At 46.8% G+C, this 23,072-nt stretch overlaps 1 pseudogene; it reads left to right on the top strand.

Moving 5' to 3' along the window:
* The first annotated feature begins 2,599 nt into the window (after nucleotides 1–2,599).
* The window catches only part of LOC106568271 (hyaluronan and proteoglycan link protein 3-like), a 35,914-nt pseudogene continuing 15,441 nt past the window's right edge, over nucleotides 2,600–23,072 (top strand).

Here is a 23,072-nt window from a genome sequence, read left to right as displayed (position 1 = left end):
TCAACCACAACCCTAACCCTGGACTCAACCATAACCCTAACCCTGGACTCAACCACAACCCTAACCCTGGACTCAACCATAACCCTAACCCTGGACTCAACCACAACCCTAACCCTGGACTCAACCACAACCCTGGACTCAACCACAACCCTAACCCTGGACTCAACCACAACCACAACCCTAACCCTGGACTCAACCACAACCCTAACCCTGGACTCAACCACAACCCTAACCCTGGACTCAACCACAACCCTAACCCTGGACTCAACCACAACCCTAACCCTGGACTCAACCACAACCCTAACCCTGGACTCAACCACAACCCTAACCCTGGACTCAACCACAACCCTAACCCTGGACTCAACCACAACCCTAACCCTGGACTCAACCACAACCCTAACCCTGGACTCAACCACAACCCTAACCCTGGACTCAACCATAACCCTAACCCTGGACTCAACCATAACCCTAACCCTAGACTCAACCATAACCCTAACCCTGGACTCAACCACAACCCTAACCCTGGACTCAACCACAGCCCTAACCCTGGACTCAACCCCAACCCTAACCCTGGACTCAACCACAACCCTAACCCTGGACTCAACCACAACCCTAACCCTGGACTCAACCACAACCCTAACCCTGGACTCAACCACAACCCTAACCCTGGACTCAACCACAACCCTAACCCTGGACTCAACCACAACCCTAACCCTGGACTCAACCACAACCCTAACCCTGGACTCAACCACAACCCTAACCCTGGACTCAACCATAACCCTAACCCTGGACTCAACCACAACCATAACCCTGGACTCAACCACAACCCTGGACTCAACCACAACCCTGGACTCAACCACAACCATAACCCTGGACTCAACCACAACCCTAACCCTGGACTCAACCACAACCATAACCCTGGACTCAACCACAACCATAACCCTGGACTCAACCACAACCCTAACCCTGGACTCAACCACAACCATAACCCTGGACTCAACCACAACCCTAACCCTGGACTCAACCACAACCCTGGACTCAACCACAACCATAACCCTGGACTCAACCAGAACCCTAACCCTGGACTCAACCACAACCATAACCCTGGACTCAACCACAACCATAACCCTGGACTCAACCACAACCCTAACCCTGGACTCAACCACAACCCTAACCCTGGACTCAACCACAACCATAACCCTGGACTCAACCACAACCCTAACCCTGGACTCAACCACAACCATAACCCTGGACTCAACCACAACCCTAACCCTGGACTCAACCACAACCCTAACCCTGGACTCAACCACAACCCTAACCCTGGACTCAACCACAACCCTAACCCTGGACTCAACCACAACCCTAACCCTGGACTCAACCACAACCCTAACCCTGGACTCAACCACAACCCTAACCCTGGACTCAACCACAACCCTAACCCTGGACTCAACCACAACCCTAACCCTGGACTCAACCACAACCCTAACCCTGGACTCAACCACAACCATAACCCTGGACTCAACCACAACCCTAACCCTGGACTCAACCACAACCCTAACCCTGGACTCAACCACAACCCTAACCCTGGACTCAACCACAACCCTAACCCTGGACTCAACCACAACCCTAACCCTGGACTCAACCACAACCCTAACCCTGGACTCAACCACAACCCTAACCCTGGACTCAACCACAACCCTAACCCTAGACTCAACCATAACCCTAACCCTTTTTCACAATGGGGTTTCTTCATTCAACTACAAACACTGAACAATAAAAAAAATGCTTTACTATTCAATCCTGTACTGTGTTGTTTAAAAAGTAAGTATAAAACATGACACAGTATGCCTGTGCAGTTCGATTCATGAAAATATACAAATAGAAAAAACTGAATGACTCTTTTTTCAAAAAGGAAGACTGTCATGTTGCTCTTACATTGGAATGAATAACGTGATTCTCTCTAACTTCTCCAATCCCTCCATGAAAGAGTAATCTCATCTCTAATTCAGTGAAATGGTGAACATCCTGATATCTCTTGGAAAATGCTGTTCAAAAGAGGACATTGTATTATCGTATCTATGGACTCTTTGACGAAGGCCATGCAGCCGAAATGTGTCAGTGTTTTTAAGCTTGGTTTCCATTAAATATGCCATACAAATAAAGGCATTTTAATGAATTATATGAAAAGTGCCTTGGTCCTCCTTTCTTTTTCACCCTGATATTTCTCTTGATTTTATGGATTACATCTTCCTTCTTCAGAGAGTCCTGCACTCCATCTCAAGCCTCTTTCTCAAGTCCCTCTGTTTCCTCTTCTCTCTCTCTCTCTCTAGATCTTTCCCTCCATCTCTTTGACCTGGTCTTCCGCCTCCTGGTAGGTCTGACTGCTGTAGAATCGCTCTCTGTTTCTTGCCACCATCTCCTCTACCTGCTCCAGCAGCTCTGGAACCTGAGTACCATGGGCCCTGTCCTAAATGTTGAGGACCTGGTACCTGCTCCAGCAGCTCTGGAACCTGAGTACCATGGGCCCTGTCCTAAATGTTGAGGACGTGGTACCTGCTCCAGCAGCTCTGGAACCTGAGTACCATGGGCCCTGTCCTAAATGTTGAGGACCTGGTACCTGCTCCAGCAGCTCTGGAACCTGAGTACCATGGGCCCTGTCCTAAATGTTGAGGACCTGGTACCTGCTCCCACATTTCTCTACAAGCTGCTGGAGGTCCTGACTCCCTGCTTGGAGAAACTCATCAATGTTCTGCTTTTTCAGGCCATCAGCATGGGTGAATAGAATCACAGTGTGTCCCCAACAACCATCCCCAAACATCTCCTCTATTCTCTCCAGCACCCCTCTCTCTTCCCCCTTAGAGGGCTCCACTGGTATGACCAGGAGGAAGGCATGGGGTCCCGGGGCAGACAGACAGACACAGAGCCCCGCATCCTGTCTCATCTCCTCCAGAGAGAATCCAGGACAGAACCAGTCTGGAGTGTCCACCAGCACCAGACTTCTCCCACACACGCCCCCCTTCTCCTCTTACTCCTCTGGGTGACTGCAGAGGGGCTGGCCTGAGCCCAAAACTCCTCTCTGCCCAGGATGGTGTTTCCTGCTGCACTCCTCCCAGCCCCAGTCCTCCCCATCAGCACTAGTCTCAGCTCAGACACTGGAGAATCTGGACTGAGTTTGAGTTTATTTATTCTTGCTCACAGATAAAACAAAAGAAATGCAGAATTCACATTACTAAGAATTGCAAAACACTCATGTAAAATACATAACACATAATACGAGACATAAATAGAATATTGAAACACTTCAAACATTACCGGACATTTTTCATAATGATGTTAAAAAATATAATTTTGGGGAGAAGCATTTAAGAGCTAAAGTTATTATACAGTCTGCCAGCAGTGGGTAGAGTGGCGTTTTGCAGGTGGTTCGTACGGTTAGTTATACAGGACAGTTGGTGGCTGTTTCTCAGGAGCCTGGTGGTGCAGTTACCTCTATTTGGAGGGAGCAGGTCATTCAGTGGATGGTCAAGAGTGTGCATGTCCTTCACCAGATGCACTGCAGCCTGCTCTCGCCTGCTCTGCAGTGACGGGAGCTGTGGTTGGACTGCTCCACCTCTGGAGATGATCCTCAAGCCCATCCTCTGCACCCTGTCTAGTTGGGCCTGCTGCTTTTTACTGCATCCAACAAACTGCACTCCTCCGTATTCCAGACAAGTCCTGACCAGTGTAGTATGGACTGTGACCAGATCTTCAGTGGTAGGCCATTTCTGGAACCTCACTTCTCCCTCCTGATGTTGTGTTTGGGAGAACAGCAGACATTTGTGATAACTGGATCAGAGAGGAGCAAGTGCGTTCAATCCAATTTCTGTCACATTACATTATTCAATTAAATACCATACATCACATTGCAATGACTGTTCATCACGTTCATTACTAATGTACATCTAGGGAAAGAGATGTAATCAGTGCTACTATGTGAACAGTCTGAGAATGACTGAATGTTTCATACTAGGACATCAAGCTAAATTCAACATGATTCCAGTTGAATTGTGGTATGTGAATTGTTGAGCTCTATGGCAGATATATTGTGGGAGAGCTGTGTGAAATGTTGAGCAATATGGCATATACAGTTGAAGTCGGAAGTTTACATACACTTAGGGTGGAGTCACTAAAACTCGTTTTTCATCCACTCCAAAAATGTATAGTTTTGGCAAGTCGGTTAGGACATCTACTTTCCGCATGACACAAGTCATTTTTCCAACAATTGTTTACAGACAGATAATTTCAATTAAAATTCAACTGAAATCACCATTCCAGTGGGTCAGAAGTTTACATTCACTAAGTTGACTGTGCCTTTAAACAGCTTGGAAAATTCCAGAAAATGATGTCATGGCTTTGGAAGCTTCTGATAGGCTAATTGACATAATTTCAGTCAATTGGATGTGTACCTGTGGATGTATTTCAAGGCCTACCTTCAAACTCATTGCCACTTTGCTTGACATCATAGGAAAATCAAAAGAAATCAGCCAAGACCTGAGAAAAAAAATTGTAGACCTCCACAAGTCTGGTTCATCCTTGGGAGCAATTTCCAAACGCCTGAAGGTACCACGTTCATCTGTACAAACAATAGTACGCCATTGGACCACGCAGCCGTCATACCCCTCAGGAAGGAGACGCAATCTGTCTCCTAGAGATGAATGACTTTGGTGAGAAAAGTGCAAATCAATCACAGAACAACAACAAAGGACCGTGTGAAGACGCTGGAGGAAACAAGTACAAAAGTATCTATATCCACAGTAAAATGAGTCCTATATCGACATAACCTGAAAGGCCGCTCAGCAAGGAAGAAGCCACTGCTCCAAAACGGCCTTAAAAAAACCAGACTACAGTTTGCAACTGCACATGGGGACAAAGATCGTACTTTTTGGAGAAATGTCCTCTGGTCTGATGAAACAAAAATAGAACTCTTTGGCCATAATGACCATTGTTATGTTTGGAGGAAAAAGGGGGAGGCTTGCAAGCCAAAGAACACCATCCCAACCGTGAAGCACGGGGGTGGCGGCATCATGTTGTGGGGGTGCTTTGCTGCAGGAGGGACTGGTGCACTTCACAAAATAGATGGCATCATGAGGATAGAAAATGATGTGGATATATTGAAGCATCATCTCAAGATATCAGTCAGGAAGTTAAAGCTTGTTCGCAAATGGGTCTTCCAAATGGACAATGACCCCAAGCATACTTCCAAAGTTGTGGCAAAATGGCTTAAGGACAACAAAGTCAAGGTATTGGAGTGGCCATCACAAAGCCCTGACCTCAATCCTATAGAACATTTTTGGGCAGAACTGAAAAAGCATGTGAGAGCAAGGAGGCCAACAAACCTGACTCAGTTACACCAGCTCTGTCAGGAGGAATGGGCCAAAATTCACCCAACTTATTGTGGGAAGCTTGTGGAAGGCTATCCGAAACGTTTGACCCAAGTTAAACAATTTAATGGCAATGCTACCAAATACTAATTGATTGTATGTAAACATCTGACCCACTGGGAATGTGATGAAAGAAATAAAAGTTGAAATAAATAATTCTCTCTACTATTATTCTGACATTTCACATTCTTAAAATAAAGTGGTGATCCTAACTGACCTAAGACAGGGAATGTTTACAAGGATTAAATGTCAGGAATTGTGAAAAACTGATTTTAAATGTATTTAGCTAAGGTGTATGTAAACCTGCGTCTTCAACTGTATATTGTGGGAGGGCTATTGTATTGCTCCTGATCATCCATTATCCAAGATAGAGAGTAATGAATAATGATAATAATGTATAACAAAATGTACGAGTTATTCGAGTTACATTCAATCCAATTTCTGTCACATTACATTATTCAATTAAATACCATACATCATATTGGAATGACTGTTCGTCACATTCATGTCACAAAAAGAGACGTGTTGAATAGACCAAACTGCAGCGGGAATATGGATGCTCATGTTTTAATTCAAAAAAGGAGTAACGCATCCACTGGAAAACAATATACACGACAGGAACAGTTTTGCAGGCACACAACACGCAGTGCAAAAACAACTACCCACGAAAACCAAACAAACACACACCTACTTATGGGACTCCCAATCAGAGGCAACTAGAAACACCTGCCTCCAATTGAGAGTCCAGCACCCAAAACTACACATAGAAAAACAAACCTAGAACCTATACCAAACTAATACACCCCACTACACCACACACAAAACCCCATAATACAAAACAAATATACCTCTGCCACGTCCTGACCAAATATAATAGAAATAATACCTAAATATTGGTCAGGACGTGACATTCCCCCTAAAGGTGCAGACCCCGGAATGCACCTTAAAAGAAAAAACACAAAAATCCCCATTACCCCAACAAAACCAAAAAGCAATACCCCCTAAACAATAAGGGAGGGAAGGGAGGGTGGCTGCCGTCAACGACGGCACTGTGCTACACCCTCCCTCCCCAACCCACCTATCCTGGAGGTGGCTCCGGTGCAGGACGTGGACCCTGCTCCACCCTCGGCGTCGCCCACTTCGGTGGAGCCGATAGCTGCGCCAGGCAGACGGACCCCTCGGGCCGGGCCGGAGGACAGGAGGGCCCCTCGGGCTGGGCCGGGGGACAGGAGGGCCCCTCGGGCTGGCCCGGGGGACAGGAGGGCCCCTCGGGCTGGCCCGGGGGACAGGAGGGCCCCTCGGGCTGGCCCGGGGGACAGGAGGGCCCCTCGGGCTGGCCCGGGGGACAGGAGGGCCCCTCGGGCTGGGCCGGAGAGCAGGAGGGCCCCTCGGGCTGGGCCGGAGAGCAGCAGGGCCCCTCGGGCTGGGCCGGAGAGCAGCAGGGCCCCTCGGGCTGGGCCGGAGAGCAGGAGGGCCACTCGGGCTGGGCCGGAGGGCAGGAGGGCCACTCGGGCTGGGCCGGAGGGCAGGAGGGCCACTCGGGCTGATTCTGACAGGCCGGGCACCCTGGCAGATCAGGGCAGGCGGACCACTCGGGCTGGGCCGGAAGGCATGCGGGCCACTCGGGCTGGGCCGGAAGGCAGGAGGACCACTCGGGCTGGACCGGAGGGCAGGAGGACCACTCGGGCTGGACCGGAGGGCAGGAGGACCACTCGGGCTGATCCTGACAGGCCGGGCACCCTGGCAGATCAGGGCAGGCGGGCACCTCTGGCAGAACCGGGCAGTCTGGCCACTCTGGCAGTTCAGGGCAGTCTGGCCACCCTGGCAGTTCAGGGCAGTCTGGCCACCCTGGCAGTTCAGGGCAGTCTGGCCACTCTGGCAGTTCAGGGCAGTCTGGCCACCCTGGCAGTTCAGGGCAGTCTGGCCACTCTGGCAGTTCAGGGCAGTCTGGCCACTCCGGCAGTTCAGGGCAGTCTGGCCACTCCGGCAGTTCAGGGCAGTCTGGCCACTCCGGCAGTTCAGGGCAGTCTGGCCACTCCGGCAGTTCAGGGCAGTCTGACCTCTCTGGCGACTGTTGACTGGCGGGCAGCTCTGGCGACTGTTGACTGGCGGGCAGCTCTGACGACTGTTGACTGGCGGGCAGCTCTGACGACTGTTGACTGGCGGGCAGCTCTGACGACTGTTGACTGGCGGGCAGCTCTGACGACTGTTGACTGGCGGGCAGCTCTGACGACTGTTGACTGGCGGGCAGCTCTGACGACTGTTGACTGGCGGGCAGCTCTGACGACTGTTGACTGGCGGGCAGCTCTGACGACTGTTGACTGGCGGGCAGCTCTGGTGACTGTTGACTGGCGAGGCTGGGTTGACACACTAGACTCCTGATGCGTGGGGCTGGTATAGGACGTGCCAGCCTGGAGACACGCACCTCCATGCTAGTGCGTCTGGCGGGAAACACCGGACCGAAAGGGCGCACTGGCGGTCTTGAGCGCAGGGTTGGCATCACCCCTTCCGGATCGATGCCTACTTCGCCCTGGCACATGCGGGGCGCTGGTACCTTGCCTACCGGCCTGAAAATCCCAGGCCTCACCACAGCCCCAACCCCAAAGCACGGGACCTGTCCAGTCTGCCCTACAAGGGTACGGGGAGCTGGCCTGGGGCTGTAATCTCGCCCCGCCAAATAGCCCTTGTGCCCCCCCTAAAAAATTCTTGGGGCTGCCTCCAACATTCCTCCCTCACTTGCCTCTGTCCTCTTCTCCGCTGCTTGGTCCTTTGGTGGTGGGTAGTTCTGTCACAAAAAGAGACGTGTTGAATAGACCAAACTGCAGCGGGAATATGGATGCTCATGTTTTAATTCAAAAAAGGAGTAACGCATCCACTGGAAAACAATATACACGACAGGAACAGTTTTGCAGGCACACAACACGCAGTGCAAAAACAACTACCCACGAAAACCAAACAAACACACACCTACTTATGGGACTCCCAATCAGAGGCAACTAGAAACACCTGCCTCCAATTGAGAGTCCAGCACCCAAAACTACACATAGAAAAACAAACCTAGAACCTATACCAAACTAATACACCCCACTACACCACACACAAAACCCCATAATACAAAACAAATATACCTCTGCCACGTCCTGACCAAATATAATAGAAATAATACCTAAATATTGGTCAGGACGTGACAATTCATTACATCTAGGGAAAGAGATGTAATCAGTGCTACTATGTGAACAGTCTGAGAATGACTGTGCTTCATACTAGGACATCAAGCTAAATTCAAGCTGATTCTGTGTTAATTTTGGTGTGTGAATTGCTGACCTCTATGGCAGATATATTGTGGGAGGGCTGTGTGACATGTTGACCTCTATGGCAGATATATTGTAGTAGGGCTGTGTGACATGTTGACCTCTATGGCAGATATATTGTAGTAGGGCTGTGTGACATGTTGACCTCTATGGCAGATATATTGTGGTAGGGCTGTGTGACATGTTGACCTCTATGGCAGATATATTGTAGTAGGGCTGTGTGACATGTTGACCTCTATGGCAGATATATTGTGGGAGGGCTGTGTGACATGTTGACCTCTATGGCAGATATATTGTGGGAGGGCTGTGTGACATGTTGACCTCTATGGCAGATATATTGTAGTAGGGCTGTGTGACATGTTGACCTCTATGGCAGATATATTGTGGGAGGGCTGTGTGACATGTTGACCTCTATGGCAGATATATTATGGGAGGGCTGTGTGACATGTTGACCTCTTTGGCAGATATATTGTGGAATGTCTATGGTATGTAAATTCAGGATAATTTGAAGAACATCTATACATCATAATCCAACCTACCTTGAGAACATTTGGGGAGAGTATTGATAAATGTAAAGAAACTGATTTAATGTGTAGCCTTGAAGAAGACACACTGCTGTTCACAAGGCCTGTAGTTTTTATAGTATCAGATTAACACTGGTCTGTTCTTTGTCTTGTGTTATTGGTTGTCAATAACAAAAAATACAAAATAAGTAAAAACTCACATCGATCTGATCATCCATTATTATGAAGGAGAGTCTTGAATAATGATCATGTGAAACAGAATGTATTAGTTATTATCATTACCTTCAAATCACCATTTGTCACATTATCCTATCAAATACCATAGTGATGTGATATACATCAGAGTGGTATAAGTGTTCATCACATTCATTACTAATGACAATCAAGGGACGTTACCAGTAATGTTGGAATGGTTCAAATGCTTTAGGACATCAAGCTCAAAGCTCTGAGTGATTGTAATATGCATTGTAACTAGTATATATTCATAATTCATCTAGTCTATTCATCTGTAACTCCTACTATGAACTCCTACCTACAAGAGAAAGTAGGAGTGTTCTGTACAGGGAAAGAGACTGGTTGTTATTGTTGTTGTTTAGGTGTTTATAAACATTACTGGAGTTATAGAACACTTACGTCCACTGCCCCATAAACCCACTGCTGCTTCCTCCTTCTGTTCTCCATGGATGACCTGACATATGTAGACTCCTCCTTCTGTTCTCCATGGATGACCTGACATATGTAGACTCCTCCTTCTGTTCTCCATGGATGACCTGACATATGTAGACTCCTCCTTCTGTTCTCCATGGATGACCTGACATATGTAGACTCCTCCTTCTGTTCTCCATGGATGACCTGACATATGTAGACTCCTCCTTCTGTTCTCCATGGATGACCTGACATATGTAGACTCCTCCTTCTGTTCTCCATGGATGACCTGACATATGTAGACTCCTCCTTCTGTTCTCCATGGATGACCTGACATATGTAGACTCCTCCTTCTGTTCTCCATGGATGACCTGACATATGTAGACTCCTCCTTCTGTTCTCCATGGATGACCTGACATATGTAGACTCCTCCTTCTGTTCTCCATGGATGACCTGACATATGTAGACTCCTCCTTCTGTTCTCCGACTACATATTAGACTCCTCTTTCCATGGATGACCTGACATATGTAGACTCCTCCTTCTGTTCTCCATGGATGACCTGACATCCTCCTTCTGTACTCCTGAGACCCCTCCTTCTGTTCTCCATGGATGACCTGACATATGTAGACTCCTCCTTCTGTTCTCCATGGATGACCTGACATATGTAGACTCCTCCTTCTGTTCTCCATGGATGACCTGACATATGTAGACTCCTCCTTCTGTTCTCCATGGATGACCTGACATATGTAGACTCCTCCTTCTGTTCTCCATGGATGACCTGACATATGTAGACTCCTCCTTCTGACTCCCTGTAGTCTCTCAGCCTCAGAGACACGTCAGAGACACGTCTACTCCTCCTGTAGTCTCTCAGCCTCAGAGACACGTCAGAGACACGTCTACTCCTCCTGTAGTCTCTCAGCCTCAGAGACACGTCAGAGACACGTCTACTCCTCCTGTAGTCTCTCAGCCTCAGAGACACATCTACTCCTCCTGTAGTCTCTCAGCCTCAGAGACATGTCAGAAACACGTCTACTCCTCCTGTAGTCTCTCAGCCTCAGGGACACGTTGCCTCTCTCCATCTCCTGGGTGATCAGACTCACTCTGCCCTCGTAGCCACTCCTCTCTGTCACCTGGCCATTCTTAAACAGGTAAATACACTCTGTCTCTTTAAACCACCTGATCGTCGTTGCAACAGCACTGTTCTCAGGTGGGAGGTGACATCTTCACCAACATCAGCCCTTACACAGTCTTCTGACAACAGACATACAAAACCCAGGACCATGTCAATTCTAAAATACAACACACACAATCCGACAGACATATTCATTTGAAGGAAAGTATATATATGTCATAGAAGAATGTGACTGCTACTATCTAGAATGATATTATCCCATTTGTTACCACATCTTTCCCAGACATGCCACTATGCAAATCGTATGCCACTAGTAAGCCTAACATGTATTCCATTTTGCTTATTTTTGTATTTATTTAAAAGTATGTTTTATTCTTGGTCACAATTTTGATAGAGTGCTCTGCCTATAATAACATGAACAGGTATTTACCCCTATTCCTCAACCTCAATATCTATATAACTCAGCCCACTTACCCACACACCTACACTCAATGACCCACACACCCCAGCCCTGTTACCCCCATGCCCTAACCCTAACCCCCACATGCCAATACCCTCAAATGTATACAATCAAGTTTGGATACAGGCATATCCTGGCCCTAAATGACCTGTGTTACTCAAGACCCCAGTTCCTTTGCCAATACACCTCCTCCGTGTTACTTGCTGATCTCAGCACTCTTACCCACTTTCCTTAGGTCTGTATTCCCCAAGTCACCAACAGTAACCTATATCCAGCTGTTTGCTGCACACCCCAACCCTGTTATCGGCATGTTTTAGTCCTGTGACATCTGACCTGTATACACTAATCATTTCATAGATAAACTAATATACCGTAAATTCCGGACTATAAGCCGCAACTTTTTTCCCAGGCTTTGAACCTCGCGGCTTAAACAATGACGCAGCTAATATATGGATTTTTCCCGCTTTCTCCAAAAAAACACATTCTGTGACGTGCTCAGTTTTTTGGCAGCATGAAGCTTTCATTAGACCAATGAAATTGCCGAACGGGTTAAGGTCAAACAACTTTTTTGTTTACTGTTTAGATTAAATCGAGCGCTCTCAAACTTCCCATCATTCTGATTACGGTAGTCATTTTGTCACCCTCATCATGGCAAAGACACGGAGAAATGCATATGATGCAGCTTTCAAGTTGAAGGCGATTGATCTGGCTGTTGGAAAAGGAAATAGAGCTGCTGCACGGGAGCTTGGTCTTAATGAGTCGATGATAAGACGTTGGAAACAGCAGCGTGAGGAATTGACTCAGTGCAAAAAGACAACTAAAGCTTACTGCTAATTTTTTATTTTTTGTTACAAGCCGTGTTTCGTTAAAGCCTATTTATTTTTGTTACAAGCCGTGTTTCGTTAAAGCCTATTTATTTTTGTTACAAGCCGTATTTCGTTAAAGCCTGTGTAAAGTTAATTTGTTTCAATGTACCGGTAGGCACCTGCGGCTTATAGACATTATTTATGTTCAAAATAATATTTTTTTTTTAATTCAGTGGGTGCGGCTTATATTCAGGTGCGCTTAATAGTCCGGAAATTACGGTAGTACACTGGTATAACATGTCCCAGCCCCAATCACTTTTTTCCTACCACAAATGTTGTTGCCAGAAAGGATTTGAAATTGGCAATAGATGTCCATCCAGCCCTATTACCTGAATGAGCCTTGTGTATCCCTACACCCCATTATAAACCAGGTAAATCCATGGGCATGCTCATAAAAACAGGTCTACCCCAGTGCCCAAGCCTCAACATTCATATAAACCAGGTCTACAATTGTGCAAGATTCACTAAACAAACCTAATAACATTAAATATCAGTTACATTATTATACTAATTCAGTTTATGGGTCTATACATGGCCAATTCCCCCTGAAAAAACAAAATATGTTTTACAGTAAAAATCACTGATTTAAACGTCAGTAAAGGCTAATGGAAAATGGTAAAATCTGTAACATCATTTTGATCAAGTATATCCTTAACCGAACTCAACTTATATCTACTGAAGAAAAAAAATATCTGCTATGACTAAATATTTAGAATAAATTGGAGGCACTGTATTTTCCCATTAGTCAGAAATGTTTGGCAGATAGCCTAGCACTTGAGAGCATTGGGCAAGTAACCGAAACGTTGCTGGTTTGAATCCCTGAGGCAACTACGAAAACATTTGTTGATATGCCCTTGAGCAAGGCACTTAATCCTAATTGCTCTGGATAAATATATTTTTTATTTAAATAAATAATAACTAGGCAAGTCAGTTAAGATCAAATTCTCATTTACAATGACAGATTACCTCGGACAAACCCTAACGACGCTGGACCAATTGTGCTCCACCCTATGGGACTCCCAATAATGGCCGGTTGTGATACAGCCTGGAATTGAACCAGAGTCCGTAGAGACGCCTCTAGCACTGAGATGTAGTGCCTTAGACCGCTGCACAACTCAGGAGCCCAACTTATTTGTTGATATGTACAACTTTAACTTCTCTAGAGCCTGTAAAGTACATACGTTTTTTCTTCCGTATTGTGTCCGACTGGATTGAAAGAGTTATATAATAAAAATACATGTTTAGAGGGAGAGGTCACTGCGGAGCAGCAGAGCCGTTTCACAGACAAACTCAGCTACAACTCCTCATGTTCCAAACACATTTCATCCACTGACACATAATGAGAAATAAAACCACAAACACATTTCATTTTCAATAGTTGGTTTAGTACTGTTCTCCCAGATACATGAAAGAAAAGTCAATAATGAACTATAGTCCCGTGTGGCTCAGTTGGTAGAGCATGGTGTTTGCAATGCCAGGGTTGTGGGTTTGATTCCCACGGGGAACCAGTACGGAAAAAATGTGTGAAATGTATGCGCTCACTACTGTAAGTCGCTCTGGAGAAGAGTGTCTGATAAATGTAAAAAATGTAAATGTTACAGCATGTTGACTTACTCTGGACTCTGCTATTTTAACTGCAATAAGAGAAAACATTTATATTTACATCATTACTGTTACGCGGAGTGGAATCCAAGAGCAGACTCAGACGAAGACACTGGGATGAAGTAACCAAGGTACAGTTGAAGTCGGAAGTTTACATACACCTTAGCCAAATACGTTTAAACTCAGTTTTTCACAATTCCTGACATTTAATCCTAGTAAAAAGTCCCTGTCTTAGGTCAGTCAGGATCACCACTTTATTTTAAGAATGTGAAAGGTCAGAATAATAGTAGAGAGAATGATTTATTTCTTTCATCACATTCCCAGTGGGTCAGAAGTTTACATACACTCAATTAGTATTTGGTAGAATTGCCTTTAAATTGTTTAACTTGGGTAAAGTGTGTCGAGTAGCCTTCCACAAGCTTCCCACAATAAGTTGGGTGAACTTTGGCCCATTCCTCCTGAAAGAGCTGGTGTAACTGAGTCAGGTTTGTAGGCCTCCTTGCTTGCAAACGCTTTTTCAGTTCTGCCCACAAATGTTCTATAGGATTGAGGTCAGGGCTTTGTGATGGCCACTCCAATACCTTGACTTTGTTGTCCTTAAGCCATTTTGCCACAACTTTGGAAGTATGCTTGGGGTCATTGTCCATTTGGAAGACCCATTTGCGACCAAGCTTTAACTTCCTGACTGATGTCTTGAGATGTTGCTTCAATATATCCACATCATTTTCCTGCCTCATGATGCCATCTATTTTGTGAAGTGCACACATCCCTCCTGCAGAAAAGCACCCCCACAACATGATGCTGCCACCCCCGTGCTTCACGGTTGGGATGGTGTTCTTTGGCTTGCAAGCCTCCCTCTTTTTCCTCCAATCATGATGGTCATTAGGGCCAAACAGTTCTATTTTGTTTCATCAGACCAGAGGACATTTCTCCAAAAAGCACGATCTTTGTCCCCATGTGCAGTTGCAAACCGTAGTCTGGATTTTTTATGGCAGTTTTGGAGCAGTAGCTTCATCCTTGCTGAGCGGCCTTTCCATGTTATGTTGATATAGGACTCATTTTACTGTGGATATAGGTACGCGACGCGACGCCCTTGTCCAGACTCCAGACTTAGTCAACACACCTAGTCATCATCAAACCCACTGCTAGCTAGCCAACCTTTACTGACTAGCAGCACTGTAGAAACTATTACATTACAACGGAACGACTTGATTAGTGTAGTGCTAGCTAGCTACATAGGTGTCTTTGCTGACTTTGTATCTAAGATAATTGTGTAGTTTAGAGTAATTATCGAGGTTAGCTAGCCAGCCGCGACGCGACGCCGTTGTCCAGACTCCAGACTTAGTCAACACACCTAGTCATCATCAAACCCACTGCTAGCTAGCCAACCTTTACTGACTAGCAGCACTGTAGAAACTAATACATTACAACGGAACGATTTGACTAGTGCAGTGTTAGTTGTCTTTGTCATAGTTTGATAATTGTGTAGTTTAGAGTAATTATCGAGGTTAGCTAGCCAGCTATTTTCGTCCCCCTCGACGCCATTTTTCCAAACCTAGCCAACTATTACCGACGAGCAGCATTGTAGAAACTAAATACATTACAAAGGAACGTCTTGATTAGTGCTATGTTAGCTAGCTACATAGTTGCTTTTGTATCATGATAAGGTGTAGTACTGAAACTATCGAGGTTACCTAGCCAGCTACACGTTCAAACAAAGTCAACAACGCAGCCACTGCTAGCTAGCCTACTTCACCAGCCAGCAGTACTGTATCATCTTCGTCATTTTAGTCAATAACATTTTTGCAACGTAAGCTTAACATTCTGAACATTCGAGAAGTGTAGTCCACTTGTCATTCCAATCTCCTTTGCATTAGCGTAGCCTCTTCTGTAGCCTGTCAACTATGTGTCTGTCTATCCCTGTTCTCTCCCCTCTGCACAGGCCACACAAACGCTTCACACTGCGTGGCCGCTGCCACTCTAACCTGGTGGTCCCAGCGCGCACGACCCACGTGGAGTTCCAGGTCTCCGGCAGCCTCTGGAACTGCCGGTCTGCGGCCAACAAGGCAGAGTTCATCTCAGCCTATGCTACCCTCCAGCACCTCGACTTCTTGGCACTGACGGAAACATGGATTACCACAGATAACACTGCTACTCCTACTGCTCTCTCCTCGTCTGCCCACGTGTTCTCGCATACCCCGAGAGCATCTGGCCAGCGGGGTGGTGGCACTGGAATCCTCATCTCTCCCAAGTGGACATTCTCTCTTTCTCCCCTGACCCATCTGTCTATCTCCTCATTTGAATTCCATGCTGTCACAGTTACCAGCCCTTTCAAGCTTAACATCCTTATCATTTATCGCCCTCCAGGTTCCCTTGGAGAGTTCATCAATGAGCTTGACGTCTTGATAAGTTCCTTTCCTGAGGATGGCTCACCTCTCACAGTTCTGGGTGACTTTAACCTCCCCACGTCTACCTTTGACTCATTCCTCTCTGCCTCCTTCTTTCCACTCCTCTCCTCTTTTGACCTCACCCTCTCACCTTCCCCCCCTACTCACAAGGCAGGCAATACGCTTGACCTCATCTTTACTAGATGCTGTTCGTCCACTAATCTCATTGCAACTCCCCTCCAAGTCTCCGACCACTACCTTCTATCCTTTTCCCTCTCGCTCTCATCCAACACTTCTCACTCTGCCCCTACTCGGATGGTATTGCGCCGTTCCAACCTTCGCTCTCTCTCTCCCGCTACTCTCTCCTCTTCCATCCTATCATCTCTTCCCTCTGCTCAAACCTTCTCCAACCTATCCCCTGATTCTGCCTCCTCAACCCTCCTCTCCTCCCTTTCTGCATCCTTTGATTCTCTATGTCCCCTATCCTCCAGGCCGGCTCTGTCCTCCCCTCCGGCTCCATGGCTCGACGACTCATTGCGAGCTCACAGAACAGGGCTCCGGGCAGCCGAGCGGAAATGGAGGAAAACTCGCCTCCCTGCGGACCTGGCGTCCTTTCACTCCCTCCTCTCTACATTTTCCTCTTCTGTCTCTGCTGCTAAAGCCACTTTCTACCACTCTAAATTCCAAGCATCTGCCTCTAACCCTAGGAAGCTCTTTGCCACCTTCTCCTCCCTCCTGAATCCTCCTCCCCCCCCCTCCCTCTCTGCGGATGACTTCGTCAACCATTTTGAAAAGAAGGTTGACGACATCCGATCCTCGTTTGCTAAGTCAAACGACACCGCTGGTCCTGCTCACACTGCCCTACCCTGTGCTTTGACCTCTTTCTCCCCTCTCCCTCCAGATGAAATCTCGCGTCTTGTGACGGCCGGCCGCCCAACAACCTGCCCGCTTGACCCTATCCCCTCCTCTCTTCTCCAGACTATTTCCGGAGACCTTCTCCCTTACCTCACCTCGCTCATCAACTCATCCTTGACCGCTGGCTACGTCCCTTCCGTCTTCAAGAGAGCGAGAGTTGCACCCCTTCTGAAAAAACCTACACTCGATCCCTCCGAAGTCAACAACTACAGAACAGTATCCCTTCTTTCTTTTCTCTCCAAAACTATTGAATGTGCCGTCCTTGGCCAGCTCTCCTGCTATCTCTCTCAGAATGACCTTCTTGATCCAAATCAGTCAGGTTTCAAGACTGGTCATTCAACTGAGACTGCTCTTCTCTGTGTCACGGAGGCTCTCCGCACTGCTAAAGCTAACTCTCTCTCCTCTGCTCTCATCCTCCTAGACCTATCTGCTGCCTTTGATACGGTGAACCATCAGATCCTCCTCTCCACCCTCTCCGAGTTGGGCATCTCCGGCGCGGCCCACGCTTGGATTGCGTCCTACCTGACAGGTCGCTCCTACCAGGTGGCGTGGCGAGAATCTGTCTCCGCACCACGTGCTCTCACCACTGGTGTCCCACAGGGCTCTGTTCTAGGCCCTCTCCTATTCTCGCTATACACCAAGTCACTTGGCTCTGTCATATCCTCACATGGTCTCTCCTATCATTGCTATGCAGACGACACACAATTAATCTTCTCCTTTCCCCCTTCTGATAACCAGGTGGCGAATCGCATCTCTGCATGTCTGGCAGACATATCAGTGTGGATGACGGATCACCACCTCAAGCTGAACCTCGGCAAGACGGAGCTGCTCTTCCTCCCGGGGAAGGACTGCCCGTTCCATGATCTCGCCATCACGGTTGACAACTCCATTGTGTCCTCCTCCCAGAGTGCTAAGAACCTTGGCGTGACCCTGGACAACACCCTGTCGTTCTCTACTAACATCAAGGCGGTGACCCGATCCTGTAGATTCATGCTCTACAACATTCGCAGAGTACGACCCTGCCTCACACAGGAAGCGGCGCAGGTCCTAATCCAGGCACTTGTCATCTCCCGTCTGGATTACTGCAACTCGCTGTTGGCTGGGCTCCCTGCCTGTGCCATTAAACCCCTACAACTCATCCAGAACGCCGCAGCCCGTCTGGTGTTCAACCTTCCCAAGTTCTCTCACGTCACCCCACTCCTCCGCTCTCTCCACTGGCTTCCTGTTGAAGCTCGCATCAGCTACAAGACCATGGTGCTTGCCTACGGAGCTGTGAGGGGAACGGCACCTCCGTACCTTCAGGCTCTGATCAGGCCCTACACCCAAACAAGGGCACTGCGTTCATCCACCTCTGGCCTGCTCGCCTCCCTACCTCTGAGGAAGCACAGTTCCCGCTCAGCCCAGTCAAAACTGTTTGCTGCTCTGGCACCCCAATGGTGGAACAAGCTCCCTCACGATGCCAGGACAGCGGAGTCAATCACCACCTTCCGGAGACACCTGAAACCCCACCTCTTTAAGGAATACCTAGGATAGGATAAAGTAATCCTTCTAACGCCCCCCCCCCCCTTAAAAGATTTAGATGCACTATTGTAAAGTGGTTGTTCCACTGGATTTCATAATTTGTAAGTCGCTCTGGATAAGAGCGTCTGCTAAATGACTTAAATGTAAATGTAAAATGTAATGTAAATGTAATGTAAATGTACTTTGGTACCTGTTTCCTCCAGCATCTTCACAAGGCCCTTTGCTGTTGTTCTGGCAATGATTTGCACTTTTCGCACCAAAGCACGTTCATCTCTAGGAGACAGAACGCGTCTCCTTCCTGAGCGGTATGACGGCTGCGTGGTCCCATGGTGTTTATACTTGCGTACTACAGTTTGTACAGATGAACGTGGTACCTTCAGGCGTTTGGAAATTGCTCCCAAGGATTAACCAGACTTGCAGAGGCCTACAATTGTTCTCTGAGGTCTTGGCTGATTTCTTTTGATTTTCCCATGATTTCAAGCCAAGAGGCACTGAGTTTGAAGGTAGGCCTTGAAATACATCCACAGGTACACCTCCAATTGACTGAAATTATGTCAATTAGCCTATCAGAAGCTTCTAAAGCCATGACATAATTTTCCAAGCTGTTTAAATGCACAGTCACCTTAGTGTATGTAAACGTCTGACCCACTGGAATTGTGATACAGTGAATTATAAGTGAAATAAGCTGTCTGTAAACAATTGTTGGAAAAATGACTTGTGTCATGCACATAGTAGATGTCCTAACCGATTTGCCATAACTATAGTTTGTTAACAAGACATTTGTGGAGTGGTTGAAAAACAAGTTTTAATGACTCCAATCTAAGTGTATGTAAACTTCCAACTTCAACTGTATTTATTGAAAACACAGGGGGAAGATGGAGATCAGGGGAAGCTCCAGCGGGTTGCTGGAAACCAGGTGCGGAGGCTGAGGCTGGAACGAGAGGGGTTGAGACATGGTATGCAGGTCCGGAGGGGAATCCAAGGGAGTAGTAGAGTGGGGAAACCAGGACAGAGTAGCAGGATGATGAGACGTGGGACTGGAGACAGGGACCAGAGTGGGCAGAACTGTAGCGGAGAGGAAAACAGCGTCAGGCAAGGAAAACAGGCACACAGAATCTGAAGTGTAACAAACAGCTAGCAACGTAGACTGACTGAGCAGAGATTACGATCTGGCAGCGTGGAAGTGGCAGGGCTGAGTATATGTAGAGGTCTTGATTATGGAACAGGTTGCAGCTGGTGGGGATCTGCTCTGACTCCAGCACACCTGTCTCCACCCACACAGAGAGAGAGAGAGAGAGAGAGAGAGAGAGAGAGAGAGAGAGAGAGAGAGAGAGAGAGAGAGAGAGAGAGAGAGAGAGAGAGAGAGAGAGAGAGAGAGAGAGAGAGAGAGAGAGAGAGAGGGTCAAGGAGACACAGGCTGAGCAGTGGAGGGCATTGCAGGAGCAGATGTGACAATTACCATTCATCAAATTCTCTATTTTGCTCAATCACACAGATGCAAACATCACTTCCTCTTTCTCCAGTCCTCATTGTTTTAAAACAGGACTGTTGTGTCTAGTTTGGAAAGTGAAATATACTGAGATCTCCTCTTACCTTTACTGGTCTTCATGTCCTCCACTTCAGATTAAACATAGTTTATTTAAATCCATAACCATACTCTAATATTCACTATATATGTATATCTACTCGTTTTTACAGAACAATCTGCACCTCAGGCCTATACTGAGACAGAACTTTCACTTTCACCTTTGCACAGGTACTTGGAGAAAAATCCTCCCCCTTGCCTCTCCAGTCACAAAGTCAAAATTGTCTAAAGGCCTATCGTAAAATGTCATGAAAACAAAAATGTACATTTTGGAATTTAAACTTAAATTAAGGTTCGGCATAAGGTTAGCAGTATGGGTTAGGGTTAAAATCAGATTTTAAGACTGTAGCTCAGTTGGTAGAGCATAGCGCTTCCAACGCCAGGGTTGTGGTTTCGATTACTAAATTTGTAAAAAAGTATGAAAATGAATGCACTCACTACAGTATGTCGCTCTGGATAAGAGCGTCTGCTAAAATGTAAAAATGGGCAGGGTTTGTGAATTTGTTAACTAGTGACGAACATTAGAGGGTTTATGCTATCATACAGCATGATGCTGTCTTCATATTTTAGTTAATCATCTCTAAGTTTTAAAACTGTTTCAATTCAATGAAGAAGACCGATCCAGCCAGCAGATGGTAGGGATGTTTTTTAATTATAGTCATATTATTGCTCTCAGCTGTAAAGATTTAACAGTGCGTACCAATATTAGCTTCTCTTATCTCTTTGGACCCATTCCCATGAGTAAAATTGCTTCGATGACAAATCGTCTCAATGCCTTTCCATCCCCCCTGACAAAACAAATGCAGCTAACAGGTTGTAATTTACAGTCTGAGAAGAGAGAATCATTGCCACCTGCTGGTCAATGTTGGGCACTGCAGTAAATTTACAAATCAGAAAGTCAGACAAACCATGTAAGGGGCTGGGAGTAAAGGCTGAGTTTGGGTACAGGGGGACAGGGCTGGGAGTAAGGGCTGAGTTTGGGTACAGGGGGACAGGGCTGGGAGTAAGGGCTGAGTTTGGGTACAGGGGGACAGGGCTGGGAGTAAGCGCTGAGTTTGGGTACAGGGAGACAGGGTTGGGAGTAAGGGCTGAGTTTGGGTACAGGGGGACAGGGCTGGGAGTAAGGGCTGAGTTTGGGTACAGGGAGACAGGGTTGGGAGTAAGGGCTGAGTTTGGGTACAGGGGGACATTGCTGGGAGTAAGGGCTGAGTTTGGGTACAGGGGGACATGGCTGGGAGTAAGGGCTGAGTTTGGGTACAGGGGGACAGGGCTAGGAGTAAAGGCTGAGTTTGGGTACAGGGGGACAGGGCTGGGAGTAAGGGCTGAGTTTGGGTACAGGGGGACAGGGCTAGGAGTAAAGGCTGAGTTTGGGTACAGGGGGACAGGGCTGGGAGTAAGGGCTGAGTTTGGGTACAGGGGGACAGGGCTAGGAGTAAAGGCTGAGTTTGGGTACAGGGGGACAGGGCTGGGAGTAAGGGCTGAGTTTGGGTACAGGGGGACAGGGCTAGGAGTAAAGGCTGAGTTTGGGTACAGGGGGACAGAGCTGGGAGTAAAGGCTGTAAGTATGGGAGGCTGGGGGGCAGAGTTAAGGCGTCTGCATGCGTCCCAGCTGAATTTTTTTTGTAGTGGCTTCCTTTCGTCTTGACCATAGCCACTGCCCAAGCCTGAAGCGGGTTTGTTTCGGACGCATACAGTCCACATTTGAAGTTCCCAAGCGGCCAAAACATTCAATGAGATCCAGGGATATGGTTCAACAAAAATATTTATTCTTCTTATATCTAACAAAAAAATGCTTCTCCAATCAACTTAAAGCAGAGATTACTTGATGTGAAAAATACATAATATGGCCTGTTTGTGTTTGTTTGTTTGTGTCTGTCTGGTCAAAAGGCTCTCCCCCGAAGGTCCAACTTCTTGTCTTTATCCTGTCACTAACACACTTACCACAGTACGATGAATGGGCAAGAGGGGGAGCTAAAAACGAAGTACACTAATAACAAAGGAATATATCTCAATCAGGTAAATATAAATCATAAAGGTATGTACCTAATATTTCATCCTATATATTCATATATTTACACACGTACATGGAACTCTGTATGTTCTGTCTTTTATAGAAAGATGTCCAAATCGGCACTAACAACAATATTTTCTGACGTTTAAAAAAATTTGGGGGGGGGGGGGGGAAGTGTGTTAGCTGGGGCTGGGGCAAAACTGTGACACCAATCAGGTCCTCAAGGACTGGAATTGCCCACCCCTGTCTTAGAAGGTTACTCCTGATTTGTCATTAACTATTTCGCATTGAGCCCCATTCAGTGAAACAGTTCATTCAGCCTTTCATTTACTGCCTTTAAAAAAAACATAGCTGAAATGGCTGACTTGCTTAAACAAATATGGTTTCTAATGACAATTGAGATGTACAAACTATGACATAAGTGGACGACAAGCGGATAAAATGCAATCCGTAATTTCGATTAAGACATTAATGAGCGAGCTAGGACAGACGTAGTCAATATACAAAATGGCACTGATAGAGAGGGCAGCCATGCTTCTAGCCCCGAGGCAACTTTGCAGTGTTATTTCTTACATTGTTAGCCAAGACATTTTAGTGTGTTCTTACATACAGCCGGGAAGAAGAAGGGCGGGGGTGTATGTTTCATGATTAACTACACATGGTGTGATTGTGATAACATAAAGGAACTCAAG

The sequence above is a fragment of the Salmo salar genome, chromosome ssa01 (assembly GCF_905237065.1).
Source record: "Salmo salar chromosome ssa01, Ssal_v3.1, whole genome shotgun sequence".
Lineage (NCBI taxonomy): Eukaryota > Metazoa > Chordata > Actinopteri > Salmoniformes > Salmonidae > Salmo > Salmo salar.
This window is presented reverse-complemented; position numbering and strand designations above follow the sequence as displayed.